This window comes from Callorhinus ursinus, unplaced genomic scaffold, assembly GCF_003265705.2.
Source record: "Callorhinus ursinus isolate GAN/ISIS: 27379988/994484 unplaced genomic scaffold, GSC_fseal_2.0 scaffold11, whole genome shotgun sequence".
NCBI lineage: Eukaryota > Metazoa > Chordata > Mammalia > Carnivora > Otariidae > Callorhinus > Callorhinus ursinus.
The window spans coordinates 3,122,079-3,142,224 of NW_027397073.1; the positions used below are offsets into that span (position 1 = coordinate 3,122,079).

The window sequence follows — 20,146 nt, forward strand, 5'->3', positions numbered from 1 at the left end:
CCAGTCAGAACGGCTAAAATTAACAAGTCAGGAAACGACAGATGTTGGCGGGGATGCGGAAAAAGGGGAACCCTCCTACACTGTTGGTGGGAATGCAAGCTGGTGCAGCCACTCTGGAAAAGAGTATGGATGTTCCTCAAACAGTTGAAAATAGAGCTACCATACGATCCAGCAATTGTACTACTGGGTATTTACCCCAAAGATACAAATGTAGTGATACGAAGGGGCACGTGCACCCCAATGTTTATAGTAGCAATGTCCAAAATTGCCAAACTATGGAAAGAGCCAAGATGTCCATCAACAGTTGAATGGATAAGGAAGATTTGGTATATATATACAATGCAATATTATGCAGCCATCAAAAGGAGTGAAATCTTGCCATTTGCAATGACGTGGATAGAACTGGAGAGTATTATGCTGAGCGAAATAAGTCAATCAGAGAAAGACATGTATCATATGACCTCACTGATACGAGGAATTCTTAATCTCAGGAAACAAACTGAGGGTTTGCTGGAGTGGTGGGGGGTGGGAGGGATGGGTGGCTAGGTGATGGACACTGCGGAGGGTATGTGTTATGGTGAGCGCTGTGAATTGTGCAAGACTGTTGAATCACAGACCTGTACCTCGGAAACTAATAATACATTATATGTTTAAAAAAAAAAAAGATAGTAGGAAGGGAAAAATGAAGGGGGGGAAATCGGAGGGGGAGACGAACCATGAGAGACTATGGACTCTGAGAGACAAACTGAGGGTTCTAGAGGGGAGGGGGCTGGGGAGATGGGTTAGCCTGGTGATGGGTATTAAGGAGGGCACGTACTGCGTGGAGCACTGGGTGTTATATGCAAACAACGAATCATGGAACACTACAGAAAAAAAATTAATTATTTCTGAGTAGGCAATATATTTACCTGGTTCAAAATTCAAAGGTACAGACGAGTTTATAGTAAAAACAAACATAAGAGAATACAGGAAAAATAAGTAAGGTTCTAAGTACAATGTATAAAAAAGGAGAAGAGAATCTGATGGAAAAAGAAAATAATTTTATGGAGAAATGGACGGAAGGGGGATGGTGCTGGGGATTCTGACCACGCCAGGTCCTCCAGTGCAAGGGCAAGGGACCTTCCCACGGGGAAGCAGGCTGGAAGGACAGATGCAGAAGAAAAGGGTTCTAGGAATAAGCAGTTTCATTTCATTCAAAAAGTCATTTTATTTAGCACTCTCCCTTTGCCTTTGCTGAGCCAGGCTGGTCAAGTAAAGAAGAGAAGTAAAACTGTCTCTGCCCCAGGAGAATTAAAATCAACAGAAACAAGGCCCCATGGAAACAAAGCATCTTTAAATACGCAGTTAAAGGCCTGTGTTCGAATTCCAGTCCCGCCACGGACGGGATGGAGGGAACAACAGGTCCCTGCGCCAGTCCCACCTGAGAGCTGGCACCCGGGTTCCCCGTGTTGAAGAGGGAACAGCACAAATGTCACACGCACGGCAGAGACCACACGGACCAACCGCCGGAGTGACCGGTGCAAGGTGTACACATGCGTGAGGTGTTAAGAGTCACGGGAAGCACTGGAGGACAGTAAGAGTAATAGGATCAAGGCGAGAGCTGGTAGGAGAAACATCTTAGGAAGAAGTGAGGTCCGCCTGGCGGACAAGAGAAGGGCCGGCCTGGGAGGCCGGGGGCAGCCGCGGCACAACCAGGGAGCTGCAGGGCTGCAGGAGCTCAGGCGTGTTTGTCTGACGCCGCCGCGCCGCGTTAAGAAGCGCCCTGGAAGAGTGGCCACCGCCCCGGCCCAGCTGAGCGGCTGGCCGGCCAGGGCGGCAGGGAGAGCGCGAGCGCCTCAGGGCGGCCCAGACGCGGGGCACGGCAGCGGCAGCACAGTCACACGATTTTCACACTTACATGCTCATCTTAGTGGCTAGCGGGAGAATGGTCGGCCAGTGTAACACACCTGTGATGCCACAGGGGAGCAGGCGTGAGGGGGAAAGCGAGATGCTTCCCTGACGGAGAGGACATGAACTGCTTGAGTACGAGAGTCACTTCGAGTGGGCAGAAGGTGAGCAGACAGAGCCAGTCTTTCACCCTGAAACAGATGCTTACAACCCCAACCCTCACAGTTGAAGGGACAAGAGAAGGGCCACGGCTGTCACATCATTTGCTAACGGGGCCTCGGTGGTAAAGAGTTAAGTCCCAAATGTTCCAAGGTAGGAACTATGATGATTTTAAAATGCAGCTGGAATGATCCAAATTACCCTCTCATGGGATGGAAATGGTTCCAGAGAATAAAATCCCAAACTCACACACGGGTGGGATTTTTTTTCACTTTATTTTCCACGCTGCTACGTCTTCCCTCTGCACTATACCGAAGCCAGCGCTCCGAGCCCTTCCCTTTTGTTCAGGCGAGTAACTTTGTTAGGCACGCTGCAGGACAGGCGGTAACCGCAGGCCCGACGGAGGCCCCTAATTGTGAAGCTCTTACAAGGCTTGAACCTGATCATTCGCTGAATTGCTGAGTTGATGGGATTCGTGTAGCTGGTTATAAATTGATAATCTAAATTAATTCATTCAAGCAGAAATCGATTTTGTAACTCCTCGAGAGCTTGTAATAATGCTTACCCCCCACTGCTAGCTGCATTCTCTGTTTCGTAAAGCTGGTCGGAAACAGCTGGGTTCAGGTGACCTGCTAGCTCATTAAATCTGTTACATGTTCCTTCTAGTAAATGATATTAAGCTGAAATGTCCTAACGTTGATTTTTTTCTTTAATTTTATGACAGAAATAACCTAATTTGTAACACAAAATAACAATCTCCTTGGATTACTTTGCCTTGTTAAAATATTTTATGCATTTTTCATTTACACAAAGGTAATGGAAAAACACTTAAACTATCTGTTATTTAAACCACAAGAGATATGTTACTGAAAGTCTGATAGCTACAAAAATGATTGTCTCTTCATAGTCTTTACTTTATATCTGTAATAAAAGGCAGACAATTCAATTCATTGGTTAGTAAATAAAGTACGATAGTTTTTATTTTATTTTCTCTGCATTGCTAGAACTAAAATCAGATTGCTTTTTAAATTCATTTAGAAATAAGACTCATTACTTTCCTTTCCTCTTTCTAATCTAAAATGTCTAGTGTCCATTTGGATCCTCACATTTTCTTCATCAACAGAAGTTGTAACCTAATTCTAAATCCCATATTAAAAGAATCATTTTCCAAGCTATTCACTCCCTGTGTACTGAGGTGGAGTAATGAAATCAGAGCACCTGCCTTTTGTGGGTGAGACTATTAAATACTTATTTCTAAGTAACCTCCTGATTTCATTTCCTTTTCCTAAATAAATTTTAGAATAAAAACATCCAGGATGCCCGAAGAACATAGGTAAAATACATCAAGTGACCAATCATGTTTATTGCTATAATAAGTGATAAGCATTTCTCAAATCAGGGAAGGTGACTAATGGAAGCCCTATTCTCCTTCTCTTCAAAAGCTCTAACATTTACGCAGAAGGGACACACTCATCCATTTTATGGTGTCAAAAGTTTTACAACTGTTAAAAATTAAGATAATGCTTGTTGGCCTGCCTTTCCAATAGGAACCGTCCTATGACAGAGAGTTTATTAAACAGACTGAGTAACATAAAATAACATCACTGAATGTGTGAGCAGTTTAACACTGAACGCTATTCAGTTACTATTAAAAATGAACTTAGGTTTTTTTCTAAATACTATCCCTAGCACTGAACTTACTGTGTGAAATTTCAAAAGAATCTACTTTAAAAATGTCTAAAGACCATAACTACTCATGCCACAAAAGTTAAAAAGAGAATTTTAACATATTAAGAACAAAGGGTTTTATAATCCTAATCTTAAAAAAAATTCTTCACAATTAATTTTTATTTTGAATTGCACGTCCCAGGATAAAAGCAAATAACACAACCACTCACTCAAACTGTGTGCAGATTTCTCTGGTCTAACAAAGTTTTTGGCTGGGGGAGAGAGAAGAGAAGGGGGGGCAGCCGACCGCATCTCCTAGGCTAGCTAGGTGAGGCGTGAGGCTCCCAAGTCTCCCCGAGTGAATCACTGTCCCCCCGGCCTCTCCCACCTGACCCTCTGAGTGTCTTCCTTAAAAACAGAGGGAAAACAGAAATACAACTGACATACAGTGGGACAGAAGACAGGAGGACCCAGAGCCACACACACACTCGTCAGCAAAGTAACTCAAGAACTGAGAGGAAATGCTGATTTCATTGTGGACTGGTGCTGAAGCTTCTGAAACAGTTCAGTACTTGTACACTTTGTCTCGAACCACACACTTCACAAGTCGCCTACCCGAACCCCAACGTGGCGCAGGACACTCGCTCCGTCTAGGGACCGGGGCAGCTTCCTAGTCTCCCGGCCCCTCTGTGACGCCCCCGCCCCTCAGGGGAAGCTCCCACTGGCTCTTCAAGCGTCTGTGATCTTGATGCTGCTCCCTGGCTCAGCAGCTCCCGCTGCGAGGCCCTCCCCTCCTTCCCTGCTTCTCCCTCATCTGCCTGAGACCTGCTGCACTGCCCTGCCAGAAGCTGGACTCACCAAACACCCGACTAACAGAACGTTCAGAAAGGAAGCAACAGTACGACCTCAAATGGTTTTTCACAAAAGAAGTCAAAGAAAACACTTGCATACAGTGAGTAGATAAGATTTCTAGCATGTTCCTAAAAGGAGCGTGGACACAGAGCCACAGCTCATCATTTCTAGTACACCTGAATACCACGCCGTCCCCTGGGAATCCCACTGCCTGTACGTCTGGGTAGTCAGTAAATCACTAACAAGCTCTCCTCCCTCCCAGCACTCATAAAAACTCTACTCCGTGTTCCGATTCACTGTCAGAGTTTTGTCGGAGCCCTTTGCTTATGCTCACACTTGCGCTGCGAGGAGCATCCCCTCCTGGCCCCTTCCTCTGACCTCCCGTCCCCTCTGTCCTGAACGCCACTGCCATCTTTTGTAAATGGTTTCCCTATCAGGGAACACGTGTTGCAAGGAGCACCCCATCATGTATCTGAAGATCGAAGCACTGACCCCGGCACATGGGTCACATGACCACACGCCAACAGTGGTCGTCCACACTCTCCGGATGTCTGCCTCCCTCCTGCACCGGCCACACTGCCCTACCCTGAACACTTTACAGAAGAATGCACACTCTCCTGACACACTTGCTCCAAAAATTTTAATTGCAGTCACTTCTGTAGTTCTTCTTAGTTATTTCTTCACAGGAAATACGCATGACTTTCAGCAAATAGTACCTTGACCCAACTTGGTTTTTACTTTTCGTCATCGGAGATAATTCCAGGCTTACAGACAATTTGCAAGCAGAGGACACAGGCCTCGCTCGTGCTTCTGTCTCACTGTGCACGTGAGACTTTGTTTCGTCTGCTCCCTCTACATGTGCACATATTACTTTCCTTTTTGTCAACCACTCGAGAGTAAGTTTGCAGAACTGATGCCCTCTTACTTGTAAATTTTCCCCTGTGCGTGTCCTAAGAGCAGGGGCTTTCTCCTCAAATTTCACCGAATGTTCCAGTAATGCAATAATATCATTTAGAGAAACAAACAAAAACCAAACAAAAAGCACCCCCCCCGGCCCTGAAACCAAAACAAACAAAGGAAAAGAAAGAAAAAAGCGAAATCCTGGCACAGGATGTGCCCCTGGCCCATGCCCCATAGGCACCGGCAATGCCAGTTCATCTCCTGTCTGTTGAAACGATCCCCATTTCTACCGATCTACGGTGCTCTGGTCAGTGATGAAAAGAACAGGCCAGTCACTGAGCAGAATCCCCTCCACACGAGCTGACCTCACTCAAATCATTCTCTATGTCCTGTACCGAGAAAGCATTCCTCACTCATCTCGAGCATCTAAACTCCTGCTCAAAGTACATTTCTCCAAAGAGCTCTCCTTCGATTAGGGAACACTGTTCACTGCTACCTACTCACAGACTATGCTGTGCTTCACTTTGAACACTCCAGGTTCCACCTGATTTTTTAAAATCAATTTTATTGAGGAACAACTTACAGTCCATAAATTAGACACAGAAGTGCATGGTCGGGTGAGTTGCACAAATAAATGTATTCTTGTAGCTCTCACCAAAAGTAAGATATACAGTTCTCCCCCCGCAAAAGGTTTCCTCATGCCCCCATTCCAGCCCCAGGAAACCACAGATCTGGTGTCTATCACTATCGATTAGGAATGCCCGTCACACATTTTAAAATAAATGGAGGCATACAGTACTTAATCTTTTGTGTCTGGCATCTTTTGCTCAGCATAATGGCTTTGTAATTCATCCACGCTGCTGGATGTGTCAGTAACTGGTTCATTTTTATTGCTGAGTAATATTCCATGTTATGGATAATTTGCCTGTCCTTTCATCTGTTGACGGGCATTGGCGTTATTTTTCGCTTTGCCTATTATGAACAGAGCTACTATAAACATTCAAATATAAATCTCTGTATGGACATATGCTTTTATTCCTCTTGGGTAAATTCCTAGGAGTGGAACTGCTGGATCATATGGTAAGTAAGTATATGTTTAATTTTATAAGAAACCATTAAACAGTTTTCCAAACTGGCTGGACCATTTTACATTTCCATCAACAATGCATGACAACTCCAGATGCTCCACATCCCCACTAACATTTGGCATTCTCAGTCTTTTTAATTTTAGCCATTCTAGTGGCTGTGTTGTGGCATGTCATTATGGTTTAATGTGCATTTCCCTGATGACTGGTGATGTTTAGCATCATTTCATGTGCTTTTTGGCCATTTGGATACCTTCTTTTACATATTTTTTATTCAGTTCTTTGTCTTCTTAAAATTGAATTGTAGGTTGTACTTTGTATTCTGGATTCCAGTCCTCTCTCAGATATACACATAGCAAATACTTCCTCTTAGTCGGTGGCTTGACTTTTTATTTTTTTAAAGAGGTCTTCAGAAGAGAAGTTATCAATTTTGATGAAGGACAACTGACCAGTGTTTCCTCCTATGGGTTGTACTGTTTGTGTCTTAGCTAAGATGTCTTTGATACACCAAGGTCAAAAAGACTTTCTCCCACAATTTCTCTTAGCAGTTTTACAGCCTTAGATTTTATATTTGGGTCTATAAATGCATTTCGAGTTAATTTTTGTGAAGAGTGTGAAGTAAGGGTCATGACTCTCCTTTTTTTTTTTTTCTTCCTGTATCGGTATCCAAATATTCCAATGATTTGTTGAAAAAAATAACCTTTTCCCCTTTGTAGAAAATAAACGGAGCATATTATTTCTATTCTTATACCCAAACTAACCTATCTTTGGTTACTGTAGTTTCATATTAAGTCTGGAAATCAGGTAGTGTAAGCATTCTACATTTTGTTCTTTTTCAAAATTGTTTTGACTAGTCTAGATCTTTTGCATTGGCACATAAGTTTTAAAATCTGCTTAAAAATTACTACAAAGCAGCCTAGGATTGTGAGGGATCTGTAGATCACTTTGGGGAGAAGTGACACTAACAATATTGAAATAAAAATTTCATTTTTACTTAGTTATGCATACATGGGCATGGGTCACGTTTTACTTGTGTATTCGACACTCTACCTCGCCGACACTCTACCTTGCCATACACTGTTACACAGAATTGATATTTAAGAAATGATTGTTGGCTTCAAGAATGACTAGCCCCAGATATGATACACAGTTTACTTTACCTCCCAATGGGATCAGCATTACTAAACTAAAATAATTTGCTGAAGCATGCAGTTATTTTTTAAAATTTTATTTATTTATTTATTTATTGTTATGTTATGTTATGTTATGTCACCATACATTATATCATTAGTTTTTGATGCAGTGTTCCATGATTCATTGTTTGCATGTAACACCCAGTGCTCCATGCAGTATGTGCCCTCTTTAACACCCATCACTGGGCTAACCCATCCCCCAAACCCTCATGAGAGACTATGGACCCTGAGAAACATGCATAGTTTCTTACTGACAGAGCTGTCATTTCTGTATATTGATGACTAAAAGACCAGTCTAAGACCTCTAGGCACAGGGCATCTTAAAATTTCCCATCAATGATAACCTCTACCGTTATTGACAGTAAACTCCAATTTTTCCCCGTGGGAGGGTCCATCAGCAGCAGTTTCATCTCGGACAGAGGTCTGAAGTTCCAGCTTATGCTATTCTTCCAGCTTTTCTTGACCTTATATGGCTTTTGTACATAAATCTTCAGCTTGCCAGGTAAATATGCTGCCTTTCCCCCCTTCTTTCGACGTGCTCCAATCCTGCTGGTCTTGGTGCTGACTATTCTCTCTGTTCAGAACACTCGTGTGCCAGGCAGATCCATGAGGAATTCCTTCCCTTCTTCAAGTCTTCGCTCAATCTGTCCCATCTCAACAAGGCCCACCTGGATGTCCCCATTTCATACCGTAACTGCCTGACCCTCCTCATGCAGTTCTGCCTCCAAACCCCAGTCCCTGGTCCTCTTCTGCATTCTCTTCATAGTACTTGCCTGCAACAAACTGCAGGACTTACTTACTTACTATGCCTTTTGTTGAGTGTCTGTCTTCCGCCAGAAGAACAGATGCTCCACAAGCAAGAATCTGTTTTGTTCATACATGCATCCTAGTTGGTCAGAGCTGTGCCTAGCACAGTGCTCAGCAGACTTTTGTTGAATAAAATAATGGGTCTGTTCCTCCCCTCACCTATGGCTACAAGCATGACTTCAATTCTCATGGATGTGGCAGTGCAGGTGTGCGGAGGTGGGAAGGCCCAAGAGCCTGACATCCTCACCAGCTTCCCTGGTTCCATTCTAAGCTGGGAAGTGCTAACTTATGTGAGGATCATGGATAAAAGTAAGCTTCAGACCTACTCTTTTCTCTCAAAATTATGTAACAAAACTCATCGGGGCCAGGGAATTCTAATGAGGGCACTGGGCTGAACTTTAGGCTCTGAACGCTGAGTGTGGGACTTATCTGAGAGTTTGAGTGGATGAAGTGGATTAAGTGACAGAGTGTGGCCACTGGGAAGATTTACTCGGCTCAAAAACGTCAGAAAGATCATTGAACATAAGCTCAACTTACTTCATAATGTCCATGGAAAGCCCATTAAGGTAAGGATAAATTTCAGGAAATGTTATAGAATAGCCATGTTTAAATTTAGTACCAATATTGAATACTTATTGATTTTAAAGAAGAATATATATGCACATGCTACAATGCTAGTACACCATTTTAAATAGAGAAATTACCACACATGATTCACCTTCACTAAAAGAAAGACTATTAATCTTAAAAATAAAATTGTCTAACTGCTATTATATTTACATTTCTCTAATTTTTGCTGGTGCCAAACCATGTAAAATATATAGTTCTAGAAACCAAATGTATTACAGAAGATATGCTAGTCAAAAACAGAACCATCTAAGGTTTCAAGGCACTGCTCTCCATCAAACACCATCCAAATGAAAGTGCATGCGCAAGAGCAGCAACATGAAGACCATGCGTGGGTCTCCTCCGCTTCCCTCAAATTTTGGTCTCCAGGTACTCCTCTGTGTGTTCTCAGCTTCCAAGCTTCACAAAATGTAACTTGCTCACGATTTCTTTGAATTGTTAGAAGCAGGGACTTAAATGAACTAGGAAAAGTCGCCCTGAATATTCAATGTGTGAGTCAGGAGCTGAGACCACAGGAGAGGCTGGTTTTGTATGCTAATGCCCTTGGTGCCCTGCCCACTCTATCCTCAGAACTCCTCGGGATTCATCCATCTTTGCTGACTGGCAGCTCAGCAGCTCCCTCACCTGCACTGAGCCACAAACATGTCTGGGCCATCTGTGTCCTGAAGACAGGGGAGGACATATCAGCATTTCCCCCTTCCCCACGAGTTCAGTTGACATTCTTTACTAAAATACACAAAAGAACAGATTGCAGTTCATCGACAGGGCAACTTCACATTCCGCCAAGCTGTATGGCGCACTAATCTCCTCCAACCACAACTGGGGTCGGGTCGTCTGAGACCGGATGCCAAAGTCAAGAGCTGAGTGTGAATTTTTGTTTCGCTTCTGTAAGAAGAGTTAATGTGGCATTTATGAAAGCTCACTAGAGAAGTTTCCCAGAAATCACCACTGCAAAAGTAAGTTCAAAAGGAGCTCAGCCCTTAACATTTTACACTGTGTATGAATCATCTGTAGAGCTATAAAACCTACAGTTGAAATGTTCAGGAAACCCTGTCAATTCTCTTGCTTTTGAAAGAGATTTCTGTTGTCATACACACAATTTCAAATGTTTAATAGCATGCAGAAATAGAAAATAATCAGAGAGTGTCAACGTGAATCAAATCCAGGAATTTAAGGGAAAAAAAGATAAAATTAAGACAAAATTTACTTTAATGACCACAATTTCGCTGTAACTTTTTAGATTCCCTTGGCAATTGCCCAATTTAACCAAAACCAGTCCCACTGAAGTTGGTTGGGATACAGTAAGTAAGTACAACATGCGGCGATGAACTTAAGGTTCACAGAAGGAATTAATTGAAACCTGCACAGGCAGAGTTTCATTTCTGTATGCTTAACGTTCTGTGACCCCAGGTACTTCAAGCTTCAGTGATGTTTATTACCTTCTACCAGCTCTGCAATAATCTTTGAGACTATGTCAATAATAAGTCACAGAAACCACCAAAACTTTTCCTAGTAGTAGCTATTTTTGAGTTTGGTAAAACATAATTAAAAAAAAAAATCTGTTTAAGGACCCTACAAGCTACTTAACACTAGGTATCTAATGTTCAGGAGAATTCTAAGGAGAACACCACTATAATGACTAAATTTATGGATGCAGCATATAAGAAAGTAAATATAAAGAAAAATGTAAAGAAATAACTTAGAAAATCAAACTTTTTATTTTTATGACTAAGAAATACAACTCTAGTACCTAAAATGCCAAGCTCATAGATTTTTCAAAAGTAACAAGTACTTTGATTCATGTCATGTGCCTTTCCCTTTCATGCTTTCGGAGTAATCTGTATACACTTTATTGTGGCATACGTTATATACAGTAAGAGGCACCCACATAGAGTGAATGTTATTGTGGCATACGTTATATATGGTAAGAGGCACCCACATAGAGGGAATGCTGTGTTGAATTTTGAACAAATCCACCAGTCCTGTTGCTACCACCACAAACACTGGAAATTTCCCATCACCCCCAAAAGATATGAGATGATTCCCTCAACTTTGTGCCCTTTTGTGGTCAATAAACTCCTACAACCTGGCAATCAAAGATTTGCTTTCCCTCACCAGAGTTTTGCCTTTTCTAGAGTTTCATATACATGAAATCACGTAGAACATTATCTGTTTGGGTCTGGCTTCTTTCACTCAGGATGATGTTGTTGGGATTCATCCATGTTGTTAGCTCATGCCTTTTCTTACCAAGCACTGTTCCATTGACCATAATTTGCTTACCCATTCATCTTCTGATGGGCATGTGAGCTGTTTTCAGCTATTCTAAATAAAGGTACTATGAGCATTCGTGGACAAGTCTTTGTGTGGATATATGTTTTCATTTCTTTTGGGTAAACACCTGGGAGTGGAATTCCTGGGTTATATGGTAGGTGAATATTTAACTTCGTAAGAACTTGGCAAGCTGTTTTCCTAAGTGACCGTGCCACTTCACATTCCCACTAGCAATGTATGACACTTCTAGAGGCAGCATATCTTCGTAACATTTGCCATTATCAATCTTTTAAATTTTAGCAATGTTAATGGGCACGGAGAGGTTTCGTGGTTTATTTGTACTTCCATGAGGACTGGTGATGTTGAGCACCATTTCATGTACTTACTGCCATTTGTATATTGTTGTTGTTTTTTTTTTTTTTTGCCATTTCTTACTTGGGTTTTGTCTTATTATTGAGTTGTAATTTGTTCTTTGAGTACTGTGGATTCAAAAACTAGGTCAAATATACGCATAGCTTTTCTCCTTATTTTCTTAATGGCATCTTTTGAAAAGCAAAAAATTTCAAATTTGATAAAGTTCAATTTATCAATTACTGTTCTTCATTTCATACTTTTCATGTACCTGGAAAAAATCTTTGCCTATCCCAAGCGACAGAAAAATTTTCTATGTTTTCTTCTAGAAGGTTTAGAGTTTTAACTTTCAAGTTTTTTATTTGAGTTAATTTTGTGAATGGTAAGGGTCAAGTTTCATTTTCTTCCACGGACAAATATTCCAGAACAGCTTGGTGAAAAGACTCATCTTTCCTCCTTGGCACCTTGTTGAAAATCAACTGACCACGTACATATGTGGGTCTACTTCTGGACTCTACTGTGCTCCATGCCTCTATATATCGTTTCTTCCCTAGTTAATTCAAGATTTTTATTTTAATTATTTAAATAAAAATGGTGTATATTTAAGGCATACAACATGATGATCTGATATGCACGTGTAGTGAAGTGATTACCACAGTTAACCTGACTGACACATAATAACATATCCATTTCCTCACCTCGTTTCTTCTTCTTTCTCTCTCTCTCTCTTTTTCTTTCTTTCCTTTTTTTGGTGAGAGCACCTGAAAGTTACCCTTTCAATGAACTTCCAGCATTCAATGCAGGATTACTAACTATAGTCATCACACTATACGTTAGATCTCTGGACTTATTAACTGCACATAAAACGGCAATTCTGTACCTTTTGACCAGTGTCTATTTCCCTACCTCCCCACCCCGGCTGACGACCTAGCTTTAGAGCAGATCTCAGAATCAGGTATGCATGCCTTCCAAATTTGTTTTCTTTTTCAAAATTATTTTGGTTATCACAGGTTCTTGTATTCCCATATAAATTTTGGAAGCAGCCTGTCAGTTTCTACCAAAGCCTCCCAGGACTTTGACGGGGATAGTGTTGAATCTGTGCATCAATTTGGGAATAAATGACATTCAGCAGTATTGAGTCTTTCCCTCCATCAACATGGGACCTCTGCTTACCCAGGTCTGCGGTAACTCCTCTGAGGGGTGTTTTGTGGTTTTTTATTGTTCAGATCTTGAATATGTTCTAAAAAATGTATCCCTTGCTCTTACCATTTTTTTTCTCATCTAATTTCTTTCCAGTTTTGCTTTAAAAATTTAATTTTGTTGACTGTTATTTTTCCACCTTTTAATTAAGCCACAGGGACTCCAGATCGGCAGCTTCGCCATCCCTTCAGAGTTCACCTCGCGTGCTCTTCTCTCCAAGTATTATTTCCGTTCCTTCCGGAACACAGCGTGAGGAACAGAGGAGGGGTGGAAGGCTTCCCAGGCGTGGGACTTTCTTGCAGCACACCCCTGTTTCAGAAGACGGACACAGACACCGCACTTGAGTCCACAGTGTTTCACGCAGACTCTCATTGGGTTTGGTAATGCAGTATGACCTATAATAACTCCACCATTCTCTTCAGATTGCTATAATAAATTTGACAGACATTGATGATGTTATCATCTATCAAACGAGCTGTAAAATAAATGTGATCTTAACACCTTTGGACTTACCTACTTATAGATTCAAAGCCTGAGAAAAACGTCACTTGTACAGATACAGCCATGTGCTTTCTAAGCAGTATTAACTTGCCAATGTTAAATGCATTTCTAATATATGTGTGTATTTTAATAACTAAGTGTATCATTGAAACATATATATAATTTCTGGTCAAAATTCAGGTTACCCATCTAGAAGCAAAAAAATATTTTTAAAAACTCAAAAATGCCTTTACGTGAAAGGAACTAGTCTTAATATGTTAGAAACGATGCTGGATACAATATCACATATTATAAAATCATAGTCACACATATTAGCATGTTAGAGAGACTATAAGAAAGATAAAAATACCTTAAGAAATCTCACTTTTTTCCCCTTCTTCTCTTGGAAATAATAGTAACTATGAGAGAAAAGTAGAAAATCGAAGAGGCATTTTATTTGCCTTATCCAGAACAAGGCCTATTCTTTAGTCACATATTCATGGAAAAATATCTTGAGAGTGTATGTGTACGTCTCAATCTACATTGTGTAAGAACTGAGAAACATCTGAACAGTTTTCTCTATGTAAGAAAATCTGATGGTATGTTTCTTGCTCTAAGAGCAAAAGATTGGAGATGCTTCCAAATCCACGCACAGTTGTTAAATGGCTGCTTCAAGTAAAACTGTGGCAGAGAATGCAAACTATCAGACAGATGATGTCCCCGGATGGGAAGGGGGCCTACTATTCAGTCACTTTCCTGCATCATCATGGAAGTAGCAGTAATCTGTCAACTAATCCTTTGTAAAGGAATGCTGCCCAAGAAACAGTATTCACTAAGTCCCTTCTTTGGAGTGTGTACATTTCGCTTTGGTGATCATTCCTAATTTAATAGTGGTCTCCTTCAGTCCATGCCAAAATGCTTCCTTCGGCGCCACAGCAGGTTTTCAGTGGGAGTCCGCGGGTGGCCCACACGGCGCGCGGGAGGACAGGAAATACTCCCACTGGGCGCCGCCGTCCCTCCCGCCTCGTAGCACCTGCCGTGCAGAAGTTCGGCCCTGCACGTCAGCGCGAGCCCGCAGCGCGTTGTGTGTGTGCCTACAAGTCAGCCCACACCACCGGACGCAGTGAGCGCTGCTGGGAGGACACACAGTGACGCTGGGACAAGGCCGCGGGACGGGGGCTTCACCAACCACCTTCACGTTCCGTCCCAACAACAGTTCTCCGAGTGGCCCCAGAGTGTAGTATTGTTATTTTACAAAGCAGAAAAGGAAAGTTCAAAGACAGAAACGTGCCAGGCCCCCCGGTCCTGCGGCAGGGCTGGAACTGTGTGCTGGTAAAGCCGAAACCCCACACTACCTGCCTACGAGGGACCCGGCCGAAGGTGACCAAGGCCCTGGCTCCCACTTTTTCCCCTTCTTGTCTCCTGTCAGGGAGTCCCTGTTTCCTGTACTGCTCAGTGGCCCAGGCAGCAGGCAGCAGAGGACCCCACGCGGGTCCTGTTCTGAGCAGAGGGCGCCCCTCCGCCGGGGCAGCTCTCTTGGGCGAGGGCCAGGCCTCTGACCTGTTCTCCCTGCAGGGACTCTGGAATACAAAGACTGAGAGCCACACTCACATTGTTCCTTAAATCCCAGAGTTTTGAGACTGTATTAGTTAGAGGACTAAAGACTTTCCTTCTTTTCGTAAGCTTTTCCAAAGGGTAACACTAAAGTTAAGGGACTGTGATAATTCATCAGGACCCCAAAGATCTGTGCTTGGTTCTCACTGTTGCTATCAACGAACAGTGGTAGACTCCAAATTTGCCTCATTTCAGTTATATCATAAAGAAAAAAAATATGCTAATATGATGCAGGAAACATTTGTAACTTTAAAGAAACTGGCATATATTGGCTTAAAAATATTGGTCTTTGAGAAGTTGATTTGTATTACTACAGCTTTCTTTCCACCCGATTTTTTAAGGAAGCACATTTTCTGTACTGAAAGTGGAACAACACTTTTCCAACTTTTTGAGTTTTATTTTTGTCCTGAATAGAAACATATTAATGTTTAAAGGGTATTTTAAGGAAGTAAAAATTACCAGAGTAGTGAACAAAGTGAAATGTTAAGCTCTGTAACTGGCAAGGTGATTCAAATTAAAGAAGTCAACATGGTATCTGTAGAATACACCAAGGAAACAGTATTCTTTAGTATTCTTGTATTAAAATGGGATCTAATCAGAATTAAGCTCAACTTTTGAAGATGCAGTCAGTCTTATGGGTCACTAATGTGTCACACTGTATTAGCAAAGGTAATTCATACGGCCGGGAGTACAATGTAACATTCTAAAAATACTGTAGATTTTTCTAGCTTGTACCGAGAGACTGAAATACATGAATAAACCTTTAACAGGGAAAAAATTCAACTCCACTCAAATTCAAAATCAAATCCAATGATCTTTAGCAAACCTGAGAAATCTGGTTCAGTTATGTGATATTTTGTTTACTACAAACTCACTGCCTTTGACCCCTGGAAACCATCCATCAGAGGGGATCATACTTGCTTAAACGAATTCGCATTTTGTAATTGCCGGCAGCATTTGTGACCAAGAACTTAGCATTAAGTAAGCCGCAGAAACAGTGTGGGATTTTTCCTGACCATCACCTAATTTTTAAAGTTTTGAGCACTCTGGCGCCTAGCTGGTTTTCAATACTCTTTGCTGGATGTTGAATGAATATCAAAAAGCTTGAATTGTAATAATCTGAAATTGTGTTTTAAGACCTATAAAAAGGGCATAAATATATACTAAGCCTAACTGAACTCTAAACATAAAGCACATAAAATTTTGATATTAGATTAAATGGACATAAAACCAATATTCACGTATTATAAACAAAAATTAAACATTTAATTTACTGGTCTTGTTAAATTTTATGATGGTTTTTGGTGGTGATGATTTGGATGGTGCAGGTGCCTCTAAAAAAAAGGAATTTGATGCTTTTTTCCTTCTCCTGGCAAGCTTCCTCGTGAAAGCAGAGACATTAAAAATCACAACACTCCTCTCTGCAATGTGCTCAGGGTGGCTCAGGCTTATTAAAGGTAAGTGGGGTGTGGTGCACACTGGTGATGACATAGTACATAACGTTCCAGCTCTAGTTCAGTTAGCTACTGGCCATGGAAATGTGAACAAATCACTCGGGTTTGCTAAAGTCAATTTCATTTTTTATAAAGTAAGAAAAAGGTAGGACTTACCTATCTCAGAGGGTTGTTATCAAAGTTGTTTATGATACGTTATCAAATGATCTGTTGTTATATGCCAAGTGTGGAACAAATGTTACAACAGTGTCATTTTAAAAAGATCTGTCAGAGGAGTCCAGCCTGACAGTTTCTGTCCTCCCCTCCATAACCCCCATGCAGCTGCAGGTAGAACTGCTCAGGGTCAGACCAACAGCATGCCACCAGGAAACGCTACCACCGTGAAACCCTGATTTCTTGTCTTCTGTTCTGTGGCCACGTGCCTCTCAGCTGCTGGCCTGCCAAGGAAGACATGGGATTCTTTTTTTTTTTACATATACTCTGCCTTTATTTTACAGGAAATACATTCCCGCCCATTGGAGAGGCTCCACAGGATGGTTTGTTTGACTTTATTTATTTATTTATTTTTTAAAATAATTTTTTATTGTTAGGAAGACATGGGATTCTCATGGAACACTGGGTCGCTTATGGAGCTTCCAAATTCAAACCCAGAATGTTCGTTCCTTTCCCTACTAATTGCTATGCTTGCAAAACACAATCATTTTACTTTGCTAAGCTTTGGCCACCACAGCAAACATTTCTTCTGTGTTGAAGTCCTCCTCTCCAGGACTACCTGAAGGAAGACTGACCGATCAAGTCATTCAAAAATAACAATATCCACAAAAACAGCAATGTGGAGTATGCATTAGGTGCTAGGCCTCTGATGTAGGAACTGAGCCAACAAACAGAAAAGGCTCCTGGGGTACCACTTTTGTTATTTTCAATGTTAGCATGAGATTTCAGCACTTCCCACTTCATTTGGGAAATTACAAAGGGAACTGCCGATCCTTCAGCCACCACTGGTGGGAGCGGCAATGTGGCTCACTCACGGCTGGGCAGAGTCTGACCACACCTGCCTGGACCTGCGCCCCCCCGCCCCCCCCGGGGGAAAGGAGAGCGATGAGAGAAGGGAGGTCCGGGAGTGCACAGCGAGCGACAGGCCTGCCAAGTTACCACCCAGAGCGCAACACCGACCCACAAACCAAACAGTGGGAGGCGCGTCATGAAATCGGAGGGGCTATCAGCGCAACAGCAAAGCGTTTCTTGCGACACTTTTCTCCCTGTGATCCACGTGGCATAACTGGTTGGCTTGGTTTTTGAAAAAACCATGTTCTCGGTTCATAAAAAGCTATTACAGTGGCAGCATTTTTAGGAAAACTAAGGGATGATAAAAGGTAAAAAAAAAAAAAAAAAAAAAAATTCCAAAGAACTTTACACCTGGGAAGTAAGCCTTTCAGGAATAACAATGAGCAGAGTTGATGAGTTTCTTTGGAAGAAAAAAAAGTTCTAATTCATCAATTTTTTAAAAAAGCAACTGAAAAGAAATGACAAGACCTATATCAGTGATAAAAGTTTCTTTTTTATTTTACATAATTTGGAACCACCAGAGACAGATTTAATGTGCCATTTTAGCACAAAATTTCAATGTCTGCTTGTTAGATGCTACAATATTTTTATCTACCTACCCGCTGTGTGATGAAGAGAGGAAACAGAGGTGGTGCTCATACAGACAGTGACGAAAATCTCTTCACTTAACAGGCAATACACTGATTACTGGCCACTGGCGTATTTGTGTGAGCGGCCTCACAGATGAATAGCAAGGGGACTTGGGTGACAAAGTCTGAGCTTTTAATGTCTAATGAGTGTGGTGAACCAAATGCAAGTTTGTCCAAATCAACGCTCTCGTCTGAAAATGCTCATTATGATTTAACTTGATAATTATTCCATAATCACCTCCAATAATTACTGGATTTTCTTGGTTATTTAGAAGGAGATAGGTTAATTTCATATAAAGCAAAGATTCAACAGTGGTGCTTTGGGAAAGGGACTGCAGAGTGTTTCATTTTTTATAAGCTAAGGTATTTTAATAATGGGTTTTAAGGTGAGATTGCCTTTAATAGGATGCCTTTTGGAAAGTTTAACACTTTTCACAGAGACAGGCAATTTCCAAACCTTTAAAGATATAAAATATGGAAAAGTTATGAGGAAAAAAAATTCACAGAATGTTAATAAATCCCCTACATTTGTACATGTTTTCAGCGTCCTCCCCGAGATCACCTCCAACAACGGAGACATGTTGCTGAATCTGCTGCTCTATGAAGCCCAAATATTCATCTTTCTCTTAGATTAATCCTGTGAAGAAGCCCATCATAAAGACTCAAAGCGATTTTGCTGTATCCAGAATTCTCATTTTAAGCCAATAGAAAGAGTGGAAAATGGGAAAATGTGCTATTTCAGAGCTCAGTTACAAAGCCACTAAATCCTACAAGTCTCATACCAGCATTTGGATAACAGTTTCGATTTTATGTGGCATATATTTTAGAATACATTTACAGAATACATTTATAGTTTTTACAGCTTAAGGCAAAGTAAAATTGTAACTGGAAAATAATCCACATTTGAAATGAAACCACTCAGGGGTCTTCCCAGAGACCATGCCCAAGGACTGGCACACTTGCAACCTCTCAGGCCCCGTGCCGGCCACAACCTATCCCTCCTTCTGCAGCCAGCAGCACTCCATCGGCTTCAGGGAGCTTCCTGGACTCTTGCAGCCCTCCCTGTCACCTCGCCCTTCGAAGCACTTTAAGTCCCTAGCCCATGACTTAGCACTGCTCTGCAAACTTCATTGCATTCTCCCTTACTAGCCTTGGCTGACATCAGAGATGGAGCTTCTGGGAAGTCAAAATGGTACTGTGAGTTTCCCCTGACCTTCCCACAGCGGCTAGAGCAGGGTGATAAGCAGGTAAGGGGCACGCGTGGATCTGGAACATTAGCTTTCCAAGGAGTCATCCAGGATCCACAGATGGCATTGGCAAGCCGCCTAGAGCTATACAGGGACACCTGCGGATCCAGCGCCCCACCCGCCACAGCCCCCCTGCCCCCACCAGTGCAGGAGGGCACGTCTGAATTGGGTACCTGTTCTGAGCCCCGCACCAGGCGAGGTGTGCTGGTCTTGCTAAGACACCTGCAGCCTCTGCAGAGAACTGCTATTCACACTGATGGGGGAAAGGCCATGGTCAGTAAAAACACATGTGAGCACACATCAGTCAGGCTGCCACCATTCCTTAGGTACTAGAGTCGAATTGGCTCCTGTGGGCCCTCCTCAGTCCTCTCTTGTTACCATATGAATCCTGGTATCAGAGGTGGGCAACGATTGCCCGGCCTCACTTCCCCATCAGGCACAGGGCAGAGCCAACGAGGGCAGTGCTGGGGCCCCCTGTCTTCTGCAGCATTTGGGCTTCATCTGACATGGAATTTTCTTAGCAAATAAATGTCTCAAAATAGTCCTCAGCAACATACTCTTATCTAAAAGAACTGTAATGTCACCAACGCTTGCAAATCAATCTTTCCAGGTTGGAAACTATCCTCCTTCAATTGAAGAGAGGAAATACTGAGAATC

General features: G+C 42.1%; 1 protein-coding gene across 2 annotated transcripts in view; it reads right to left on the minus strand.

Annotated features, from left to right (window-relative positions):
- The window catches only part of ZNF407 (zinc finger protein 407), a 480,646-nt gene that overhangs the window by 103,711 nt on the left and 356,789 nt on the right, over positions 1 to 20,146 (minus strand). The gene's annotated exons all lie outside the window — the stretch shown is intronic.